The sequence below is a fragment of the Mus pahari genome, chromosome 3 (genome assembly GCF_900095145.1).
Source record: "Mus pahari chromosome 3, PAHARI_EIJ_v1.1, whole genome shotgun sequence".
NCBI classification, from domain to species: Eukaryota; Metazoa; Chordata; class Mammalia; order Rodentia; family Muridae; genus Mus; species Mus pahari.
The window spans coordinates 60454301-60463868 of record NC_034592.1 but is presented as its reverse complement, the minus strand read 5'-3'; the positions used below and the strand labels follow the sequence as shown (position 1 = coordinate 60463868).

General features: G+C 42.2%; 1 pseudogene; it reads right to left on the bottom strand.

The window, feature by feature from the left end:
* Positions 1-3212: 3212 nt before the first annotated feature.
* On the bottom strand, positions 3213-3435 carry LOC110319491 (annotated as a pseudogene).
* Between the last annotated feature and the right edge of the window lie 6133 nt (positions 3436-9568).

Here is a 9568-nt window from a genome sequence, read left to right as displayed (position 1 = left end):
CCTAAGACAGCCAGAGATGTTCCTCCTGTATTCCCACCATCTGTAGCAAAGCAAGCCCTCCATAAACATCACAGTGAATAACTGGTGAAAAATGGTTCCAAGCCTCCCACCTCCCATGGAGCTTTGCCAGGACGTTCTAGTGGCCGCTTGGAAGCCTGGGTCCTGCTTTCAGGCGATCTTCATGCCAAAATGTCCCTAGCTGAACTTGAAGAAGAGAGAAGCCCCAGCAGACCACCACAGCAAACATGTGTGTGTTTCCGGAGACGAGGTAAGTAGGACTTCCTTTTTCAGAAAAGAAAAACAGAAAGTTTTGAGAGATGATTCAGCAAGCAGGAGGCTTGTTACGCAAACCTGAGTTTGGATCCCAGAATCCATGTAAAACGTTTGATGTGGTTGCACAGGTCTGTAATCCCAGTGCCATGAAGGGCAGAGACAGGAAGAGTCCCTGGGCTTTCTGGCCACCAGCCTAGCTCTGAGTTCAGTGAGTGACCCTTTCTGGTGTAAATAAGGCAAAAGTGATAGAGTAGGGTATCTGCTACCCTCTGCAGGTCCTGCTTAACCCGTTTCCCCAACATACTACTTCTTGCTTCGTACTCAACTGTCCTCAGTACTTGTGGTGGTTTGAATAGGTATGGCCCCTGTAGACTCATGTGTTTGAAAGCTTGGCCCACAACGAATGGCACTATTAGGAGATGTGGCTTGGTTGGAGAAGGTGTGGCCTTGTTGGAGGAAGTGTGTCACTGAGGAGGCGGGCTTTGAGGTCTTCTATGCTCAAGCTATGCCCAGCATGGCTTACAGTCTCCTGTTGCCGACAGATCAAGATGTAGAAATCTCAGCAGCTTCTCCAGCACCATATTGGCCTGTGTGCTGCTAAGCTTCCTGCCATGATGGACTAAACCTCTGAAAGTGTAAGCCAGGCCCAGTTAAATGTTTTCCTTTTAAAAGAGTTGACTTCGTCATGATATCTGTTCACAGCAATAGAGCTCTAACTAAGACCGTGATGCTACTGTCACACTTTGATTCTGTACATATTCAAAATGTCATATACATTGCCAATTTTTAAATCACTCATATGTATTTCCATATATTTGTTCCCCTTTTAAGTCCAAATTTCTATCTCACATCATTTTTCAGAACTGGTGGTGAGAAAAAATTTCCAGCTTGGTTTGTCTGAGAAGGTCTTTGCATTTTGCTTTTGTGTCTGAAGACGTCCTTGATGGTTCTAGAAGTGCATGTTGACAGCTGTCATTTCCCATTGCTTGAAGACCAACATTCTAGCCTACGTATTTTCTATAGAGAAGTATTATATGGTTCTTTTTGCTCAGGCTGATTTTATAATTTTCATTTTAGGATGGATTTACTCTAACTTTATGTGAGCGTGAGGGAACCATTAAAACCATGGTTTTGTATGAGTCCCTTCTCTTGTAAAGATAAGCAGGGAGGGAAAAGGATGGGGAAACTGTGCAAGGTGAGGGAAAATTCACCACTGCTGTCATTAGAATATGAGGTCATGGTGGGACGAGCACCATGGTTCAGAGAGGGAGAATGACCTTTCCCAGACTGCGCATCTTATACTTGACAGGGCTGTGATCCTGGAAGCCTTGAAAATGCTTCTTTATCCTCAGGGCTAGCCTGCTAGACTACATAGTGAGTGCGTGTTTAAGTTGATGAAGAGTTGCCTGTTTTCCACAGTGGTACCACCATTTGCATCTCCACCAGCATAGATGGGCGACCCAGAAGTTGTGTCTCCACCTGCACTCAGTGTTGTCTGCGTACTATTAATCTCAGCCGTGTTAGTAGATGTGCAGAAGTTTCTCAACATGGCTTTAATTTGCATGCCAGGGGCTGACCCTGTTGACTTGCACTTACGACTCCTTTGGTAAAGTAATTGCTCGAGCCTTTTTGCCCATTTTCAATCGTTCTGTTTTCATACTGTTAAGTTTTGAGAGCCTTTTCCACATTTTGAGCCCAAGTCTGCCATGGTTTGAATGAGAAGTGTACCCAGAAGTTCATGTATCTGAACACTTGGTCCCCAGTTGGTGCAACTATTTGGAAATATTATGGAACCTTTAGGAGGTGGAATCTTTCTGGAGGAAGCACATCACTGGCCCCAGGCTTTTAGGTTATTATTGCTTACCCTTACTTCCTGTCCTTTCTTTCTGCTTCCTGTCTGTAGATCAACTATGATATCTCTGCTTCCTGATCTCCTGAATAACCCTCATATTCCAGTGGCCATGCCTTTCCTAGTGTTATGAACTCTCTTTTCTCTCTCTGTGGAACTGTAAGGAAATGTAAGCCAAAAGAAACCCGTTCTTCCCTAAGCTGCTTTTTGGCAGAGTATTCTATACAACAATGAAAAAAATAACTAATGCAAAGGCCTTTGTCACGTATGTGATTTATCTTTTAATTTTCAATGAGCAAAGCTTTAAATCTTGAAGTCCATTTTTTTTCTTTTATGGGTCTTGTTTTGTTTGACACGTCTAAGGGTTCCTTAGCTAAGCAAACATAAAAATTTTATAGTGTTTTCTTCTGGTAAATTTTGTAGTCTTCCATTTTACCTTTAGTTCCATGATACAGTTGAAGCTAATGACTACATGATGTGAGATTTGGCTTGAGGTTCATTTCTTTGAATATGAATGACTATACATTATAGCGCTATTTGCTGAAATCTGTATTTATTGATCAGCTAACAGATACATGCATATTTTGAGAACAGTGATCATACTTAAAAATCAGCACTTTTGACCTTTTTGGACAGCATCATTCTGCTGGTCAACACATGAGTATGACAACCCATCAGTCAAGCATCTCATGATTTAGTCACTCAACAAGCACAGGCTAGGCTTGCCTTACGGCTGCTATCAGACAAAATGTCAGGGTTTCAAAAGTGCCTGGAGCGTGGCTGATTCTGCTTCAGGATTTCATGGCCTGTACAAGGAAAGGAAATGGGCCAAACTTATGTATCTATTGAGACAAAAAAAGAAAATTCCCTTTATGACGACTTTGGGGTTTCTTTATTTAATTCTTTGGGTTTTTTTTTTTATTGAACCAAAATTTCCTTTATACAAAGTATTAACATACAATTGCATTTCTAAATGAAATCATAGGCATACAGCTGTAGTCATTAAGTAAACTAAGCCAAACGCTATACATTAAAGAGAAACGTCAATGAGGCAAATGTATGAATGAAGATATTTCTGAACTCCCCCATTTCATCGAGCATCAAAACCTGCCAGTCTCTTAGTCCTTTTCTTGTACATGATTCTGTATCCATACTCTCTGCATCTGATTGGATCCCTCGACTTTATCTCATTTTCCGTGTGACACTCTCCACAAATATATATCATTGGCTGCTGCTTTGGTGGTTGAACATCTTTCTGAGCGTCCATTGTTAGTGCTTCCACGGCTGGAAGAAGCGTCCCTTCTCTGAGCACACAAAAGCTTCTAATTCTTTGTTTAATATCTAATTGTTACTTGTATGCATGCTGAACTTGGTTTTACTTCTTGGCCCTAAAGTCATTGCTCTACTCTCTAGTCTCATAAAATGCTTAGAGGAGTACAGTGTGTGAGAGAAGTTGACCCTGAATCCTGCTCATGGAAACAAGGATGCTTATTATCTGTGTAAACATGACAGAATTCAAGGCTTGGACTTTTATAAAGTGGAATTTCTTAAAATGAGGCATAAGTACATTACAACCATCACTCCACTCCACGTGGGATCATGATCAGGAATCCATGTCTCCTAAATGTACTGTGGGCGAAGGCCAAGCTGCAATCTGCAGGTCATAGGCTCCTAGGACTTTTAAAAAATTTATATATTTTTATGTTTATTTAGTGGGGTGTGTGTGTGTGTGTGTGTGTGTGTGTGTGTGTGTGTATGTGTGTGTGATATGCTACACATGTAGAGGTCAGGGGCCCACTAGTGGGAGTTGGTTCTCTCCTTCCACCATGTGACCTGTGGGGATTGAATTCAGGTCATTTTGGTGGCAAGTGCCTTTACCTGATGAGCCATCTCGCTGGACCTCTCTAGATATTTTTTATCAAATCATGGTTAGGATGATGCTGGGAAACAGAAAGTACGTGCATTGTTTAAAGACTAAGTACGTAGCTGCTTTTGACAGATGACTATAGATATTTAAGATCTAGAATTCCATCATGGAGCATGTTATTCCTCCTGTTTTTAACCAGAAAGCCTTCCACACCCATTTTTGTTGACACTTCCCAGTTCTCAGTTGAATGCTGGGGTAGTATGAGCATTGACTATATGGATGGACATGTAGTAACCCGGCCAGCTGGGCCTGCCATGCCTGACTTTGTTACTTTCCCTACAGTGTCTACTTTATGTATTATCAGAAATTAGGAGGGGATGGCTTATAACATGTAACGACACAGTAAGCAAAAGAAAGATAAAATGAATGGTAATGATAGTTAACATTAATTGTAGACTCACTGTGTACCAGGCATTCATATTCTCTGTACAGATGAGCACACTCAGTTCCTGAGACAGTCCTGTGAAATGGAGATCACAGACATCCATCTGTTATGGATGTGAGATGTGATAATAGTCATAGCCTGAGATAGACCCAGTAGTCCTTGTGTCATCTTTCTCCTTAAATGTGGCCTAGCTCAGTGACATGCTCGTAATAACAGGACATAGCCATAGTGATGGCATGCCACTGTGTGGCTAGGCTATGTAAGACTTGACTTATGTCTTGGGGTCAGATTCTCCCCCTTTCCAGCTTACAAAACAAATTACTGTATTGGCAAAGGTCTGTGTGTAAACAACTACAACTATTTTTTCCACAAAGCAGACTTTTTTTTTTTTTAATACCTTAAACCGTGGCTATTCTCAGCAAGATGCCTACAACTACAGACCTGTGTCACAGGCTTTAAGCTGGCAATGTCTACTTCTAAACCAAGTCAGCCTGACAGCCTTGGAAGAAACAGGATGGGAGTAAGCTTGGCGGTGGTAGGGATTTCCTCTCTTGGTCCCCCAAATGACACCCTAGGTCTGGCTGGTTCTTTGACTGAGTCTTGTGAGAAATATCAAGGTTGAGGACCCAGTTGAGCAGAACTAGATTCCTCACACACAGAGACTCTAAGACAAGAAGTGTACATGGCCTCAGACTGCCAAAGCTGGAGTGATTTGTTACACAGTGTGGCGGTTTGAATGTGAACGGCGCCCAAAGACTCATCTGCTTGAACACTCAGGCTCTCAGTTGTTGGAACTGTTTGGGAAGGATTAGGAGGTGTGGCTTTGTTGCAGGAGGTGTGTCACTGGATGCAGGCTTTGAGGTTTCAAAAGAATCATCTCCAGTGTCCTCTTTGCCTTCTAATTTCAGATCAAAATGTGAGCTCTCAGCTGTTTCTGCCCCCATACCGTTGTAATGATGGACATGAAGCCTTTGAAACGGTAGCCAGTTAAATTCCTTTATAAGTTGCCTTCTTCAGAGTGTGTTGTTACAGCAATTGAAAAGTAACCTATATACTCAGGAATAGATAATTAGTGTGAGAGAGATGAAAGATGATGTACTTAGCTCAAAATCATGCCACACAGGCTGTAGGCCATGGTCTCTTTGTTCATGGCCATCGAGTGTAGTAGCATCCCCAAAGCCTTTGTCACATGAGATTGTATTTATCATTTAGAACACAAGAAGGTTTTTTTTTTCTCCCTCGCTGACCTGCTTTTTGAAGTAGGGTTTTGCTCTGGTGTTCAGGTTGGTTTTGAACTCTCAGTGCTGCAGTCTCAGCCTTCAGAGTACCCTGATGGTGGATGTGTGCTCTACCCCACCTAGCCTGAACATTTCTTAAACAATTCTTAGAGGAAGAAACTGTGCTTTTAAAATCTGGAGAGTCAGAAGGAAAAAGATTCCTGTCTGTTTTTATTCCAGGTGGGCCCTGTGCTGGCCTGTTTTTTTTACACAGTAATTTTAAAGGAGGAAAGGTCTATGGAGAGGGGTTACTGTTCAAAGTCCCAGCTGGGGACCATGGTTAGCAGCCAGATACCTGCAAAAGAAAGATGAATATGGTGGTTGAACTTTTTTCAGTGGTCCCTGATTAAAAAGTGGTTTGATTGTCTTTCTAGTAGAAAAAAGTATGCCTTAAAAATTTTTAATAGAAACATACCTTTTAAAATAATTTAGAGATTTTATGCCTTTAAAGGTTTTGTTTAAAAATTCAAATTAACATGACAATGGTGGCTGATGACTGTAATTCTAGGACTCAGGAAGCTGATGGGGGAAGATCATGAGTTTGAGGCCAGTCTAGATTATATAGTGAATTTTGAGACTGGCTTGTGCTACATAGCCAAGAGGTCTCAAAATTAAAACAACAACAACAACAACAGCAGCAGCAGCAACAAAACAATAATCAACAACACATTAGCCCACTTCCATGGTATCCATGCTCTGTCTTTCCGTCTGCATGGCTGATATTGTTTGATTAACACTGTGTGTTTGGAAGGTTATTGGGGCATTTTATGCCTCTGCCCTCACCATCATGTAAATTGTTAATTGATTACATAAAATACATACCCTACCTTTATTATTTCTCATTAAAAACTGTAGATAAGAAGCTGAGGAGAGAGCTCAGTTGAAATCAACCCTCAACACTCACATAAAAAACCAGGATGGTAGTGGCCACTTATAGTCCCCAGTGCTGGGGAAGTAGGGACAGGTGGACCCTTTGGGACTTGCCAACCAGCCAGCTCAGTGAAACTGGCAGATCTCATTTCCCAGTGAGAGGCCGTGTAAAGCAGGTAGTGTTTGAGGAACAACATATGAGGTTGATTCGTGGTCTTTACACATGTGTGTTCGAGTGCACACATATACACACACAGCCATTGTCTTTAGTGCTTTCTCTCTATCCAGATTGAATGTATGAGGAGGCCTTCACATCTGGAGAGCCTCTCGCTGGAACAGTGGAAATACTTGAACTGTCCTGCTTAAAGGCTGTTTAAAAACTTCAGCCTCCCACAGGGAGAAACTCAACAGGGCCACACTAGTCACAGAGCACTCAGGTTTGATATTGCTTTGGCTCTCTGGGACCCCAAAGACTTCCTCAGGCTACTCAGTTTCTTCTTTCCTGAGCAGATAGACAGATAGCTTTAGACATACTACAGGTTCCAGAACACAGTGCAGATGAGAATTGACACTGCATGGTACCCGAGAGGGGTCTGGGAGTATTTTAAATGTGACTGTCAGGAGGAACACATGAGTGAGTGGCTCATTTAGTTCAGTCCTCCCATCAAAGACATACCACCTTCTTGGATTCTCTCAATATCTGAGATGTATATTCAAACAAACTTTAGATTCGATCATGAAAATCCCAACTCCATCACCCACTGATCATGACTCCTTACACTGTGAAGTATTTGTGATGTTTGTGTAGAGGACAAGGAGCGCAAGCCCTGGCTCTATAAGGAGCCTTTCAGGTAAGACTCTGCCTTTGAACTGTAATGAGGCTCATCCTCAGCTAAGTTTCTAAGACTCCACACTCAGAGTTTTGGATGGGTCCTTTCTACAGTGCACAGTGTCCTCTTGGCCTCTTCAGACACTTTGGTTTCTAAGTTTAACGTTTTAAGATGATCTAGTTCCATTTACTCTTGGCATGACTTGAAGAAACACACAAAGGCTTTCGGAATGCTTTTAGAAGACATTCTGGATGACAGTGTGTTCAGACCAAGATGGGGCTGAGTTGTGTGTTAATGAATCAGAAACACACAGACAACATTCTTCTTAACAGTGAACAGTGCTTTTACTATGGGACGAGACTAGATTGAGCCAGATATAGTTTCTTTTTCTAACTCATGAAACTGCATTGCTGAATCTCAAGCCTAACTTGCTGAATTCCAAATCCAGCTTGCTCCTGTCCCATGACTTTTGAATGGTATTCTATAGCATATCTAGTCTAAATATAATAGAGTCCTGTGTTCAGGAGCCATGTGACTTTGCACCCCCCTACACATACCCTGTACATACTCATTACAGTGGTTGGGGATAAAGCTATGAGCCAGTGTTTACAGCCCGGATTTTCTGCTTCCACCAATGTTACAACAGTATTCTGGCTAGTTTCTGTCAACTTGACACAGACCTAGACATATCTGGGAAGAGAGAATCTCAACTGAAGAATTTTCTCCATTATGTTGGACTGTACCAAGGCTGTGAAGTCATTTTATTGCTTGTTGATTAGTGTGGGAGAGCCCAGTCCACTGTGAGTGGTGCCAAGCCTGGGAGGTGGGCTTAGGTTATATAAGACAGCATGCTGAGAAAGCCCTGCGTGGGCAAGTCAGGAAACAGCACCCCTCCATGGTTCTGCTTCAGTTCCTGCCTCCAGACCCCTGACTCAGGCTCCTGCTTTGACTTTCTTCTGCGATGGGCTGTCATTTGGAAGTATAAGATGAAATAAATCCTTTATTCCCCATGTTGAATCTGGTCTTTGGTGTTTTTCACATCAATAGAAACCTATTAGATCAGAGTGCATGTATTAGTTATTTCTCATTACTGTGACAGAATACAGTGCCAAAAGCAACGTTAAGGAACAGGGTTTATCTGGGCTTACAGGTCACGGTTACAGTCCATCCTAATAGGGGAGTCAGAGCAACAGGAGGTCAGGTGGCTGGTCACTCACACTGTATCCACAGTTGGAATTAGAGACAGATGGATGCTAGCTCATTTTCTCCTTTTGATTCGGTTTAGGATTCCCCAGCCCATAGAATGGTTCCATCCACATTTAGGGTGTATCTGTTCGTGTCAATTAGCCTAATATAGATAATATCTCATAGCCAAGTCCAAAGACTTTTCTCCTAGATGATTGTAGAGCCTGTCAAGTTACCATTGGATGTTAACCACCATGGTTAGTGTGTGTACTCTGGGATTCAAATTCTTCCTCTTCTTTCTTTAACCTGGTACCTTTAGGGAAGAGGGATGACTTTTTCGATAAGAGTGGGAAATGGGATAAGATGAGTAAGCTTTTTAGAGAAAATACTTAGTTTTTTTGTTCTGTAAAATGGGGATAATCATAATATAGAAACTATTTTCTGCAATTACTCCAAGAATTGATTGAATAAGTTAGAGCACTTAGCCCAATTTCTGGCACAAAGTATGTGTTTGACGAATGTTAGGTACTCCTGCTCCCTTAAACATCTCTACAGCTTCTATCTGTACACCAGGCATTTTAATCCCTGTAGTGGGTGTGATGGATTATTCTGTGATCATCAGACCATTCTGGAAGTAGGTTGAAAATCCTGGCCAACAGGATTATCATACAATGCGAGGTGCCACTGGCACAGAAGTGGTGGATAGATGGCTTTTAGATTGAATTCAAGCACTAGCACCGCCAACCTGCCTCAAACTGCTTTAGAACATCATGGAATAATCTCGGTGCTGGAAAGCTGAGATAGAGTTGACGACTCTGGGCTTTGGCTCAGCTGTCACAGAAAGCCCCATGACTGGGCATCAGTCCGCATCAGCACTCTTCAGTGAGCCTCTTTTTCCCCAGTGTGCACAGATGGGTGGTTCTTTTGTGAGCCAGTAATGACTCATAAACCCCATTCAATTGAGGCAGCCAC